This window comes from Echinops telfairi, unplaced genomic scaffold, assembly GCF_000313985.2.
Source record: "Echinops telfairi isolate 266 unplaced genomic scaffold, ASM31398v2 ScPeMD7_7409;HRSCAF=8447, whole genome shotgun sequence".
Taxonomy (NCBI): Eukaryota; Metazoa; Chordata; class Mammalia; order Afrosoricida; family Tenrecidae; genus Echinops; species Echinops telfairi.
This window is the reverse complement of record NW_022111309.1, coordinates 7869079-7871287: the sequence shown is the minus strand read 5'-3', so window position 1 is coordinate 7871287 and position 2209 is coordinate 7869079. Positions and strand designations below refer to the sequence as shown.

The 2209-nt window shown below is 48.4% G+C and overlaps 1 protein-coding gene across 1 annotated transcript in view; it reads left to right on the top strand.

The window, feature by feature from the left end:
* Positions 1-2209, top strand: part of MCTP2 (multiple C2 and transmembrane domain containing 2) — a 217931-nt gene that overhangs the window by 53077 nt on the left and 162645 nt on the right. The window lies entirely within an intron of this gene.

Genomic DNA, 2209 nt, shown 5'->3' with positions numbered 1-2209 from the left:
GTGGGCAGTTCAAACCCCCAGCGATTTCTTCAGCTATGGCTGTCTGCGTCTGTTAAAAATGACAGCCTTACAGCCTCAGAAAGTCTTCGAAACCCAAAGGGCCAGTTCCAGCCTCTCCTTTAGTGTCACTGTGAGCCGGAATCACCGTGGTGGCCATGGGCTGTGGAGTGTGTTGATGGTGGGTTTTTTTCCTCTGATATCAAAAAGCCTAATCAGAAGGAAAAAGGATGATGAAAGATAGATTGAGAAATCACTGTTTGTGCTCAGAAACCGTGGGTGTGGACGCTGACCTCCACGCCACCTTTGCTGTGGGCGTTCTTTTACTTTAGATGAACTTACCCCAAGACATTGCACAAAAGCATTTCTGCCTATCAGTTCTGCATTTGTATGTCAATTACACCGCCACCACAGAGCCACCATGAGTTGGAATTCACTTCAGTGGCAATGAACTTGGCTTTCGGTTTAAAATGGTGGTTTCGCTGTGCTTATTTGCTCATCTGCAGTAGAAGGTTTCACAGGAAGCAAACGTCAGTGAGAACCATGCGGAACTGTGCAGTACAGATTAGTAAATAAGCACAATGAAGCCTGTGCTTACTTTGCTTATTAAATACTTCCTGCAGGGATTAATTGGGGAAGAGACATTGATTCTGTAGCAAAGTGCTGTGGAGTTGGAAGAGAGATGCCTGCCGTCGTTTAGAGCAGAATCTCTTCTCAGGGGCATACGTGGGAAATTGTTCTCGACAGAATAGTAAATAAACACAAGTGAGCCCTTGTTTAGCTTGATTATTGAGTAATCGGACACTGATCATTTAGCTAAGGTAAGAGACACAATCACATTGAACCATTTCCTGATGAACTGTCAGTTCCTGCTTTGTGGGACCTCACTTTTCCCCATCCTGCTCCTCTGGGAAGGGTGGAGGGTGTCTTCTGTGGCCCTATCGCCCAGGCAACTCTGTCATGTGGCACATGGGTGACATTGTACCCTGAGAGGCATTAGCAAGACAATAGAAGGCAGAGCGAAGCTAAAGTATTTCTGCCTTTTCCCTCTGACTCCCAGGGGGTGCTGAGGGTAGGGTCCTCTCAGGAACAGGCATCGCATGTTGGGTCATCTGTTAGCAAAGCTGGCTGGGGTTCTGGCTCCTTCTAGGTGAGCCTGATTGCTCGGACTCCTTTAAAACTTTTTTTTTTGTGCCTTTCTGGCTGCCCTCTCCCACAGAGACCCCACCCCCCACCCCAACCAGTTGCCATTGAGTCCGTTGGACTCATAGCGACCCCAGGTGTCACAGAGTGGGACGGCGTGCCACTGGGGACTACGAGCCTGTGGCCGGCCAGAGAGTCGGCCATCCGCCGTCTCGGGGGCTTCTGGGTGGTTTGAGTGCTTCGCAGGTGGAGCCAGTCCTTTCTCCAAATTTTGATCTGTTTGTGTTAATCAAGTTTTATTAAGGCCCCCTTTGAGGGGCAGGTATCCTTACAGCTGACGATGGCAGACTTGAGTAGTGGCAGCTGCAACCTCACGGCTCCCGTGACCTGACACATCTCCTACCTGGTCCTTTAGAGACCAAAGTTGCCAACCCTTGCTCCAGCCTGGAGCTACGACCTCGGATGTCGGCATGTACCGCTGAGCTTCCTAGAGGCCCGCACATAAAGAGAAGCCTGTTCCACCAGATAGTCCTCCTGTTCTGATAGTCAGAAGTAAAACCAGAAGCAAAATCTTCTCCGGGTCCTAAATGCAGGGATTTACAGTCTTTATCTAATTGTCATCTTTTTGTTCTTTTAATATACTTCCCATTTCTAAGGGCGTTAATTGCGTGATGATGGCCCCTCATCACTTAAAATATTAAATTCACCATGAAACTTTTACAGCTAAAGTCTTGCTACACGCAGAGTTTTCCTGTCCCTGGGACGTGACATGTTTTCATCTTCGCACATACATCTCGTCTTTCGTGTCCATGTACCATTTGGGGCATGTAAAAGGTTTTCCTTTTATCCTAGGGCAAAGGTCTGTGTGGGGGTCCAGGAGACGGGATGCTGGCAGACTCTTTGGCCGAGGCGCGTGGTTCCAGGGAACCTGGGCCCGTTTGGGCGTGTCTTCTCCTGCCTTACCAGAAAGCCTCTTGACAAGAAGCAGTTATTTTGCCTATGGAAGATGACAGAAATTAGTATTTCAGTGAAACCCTTTATAAACCGAATGCTCTTCCATAGTTTTTCA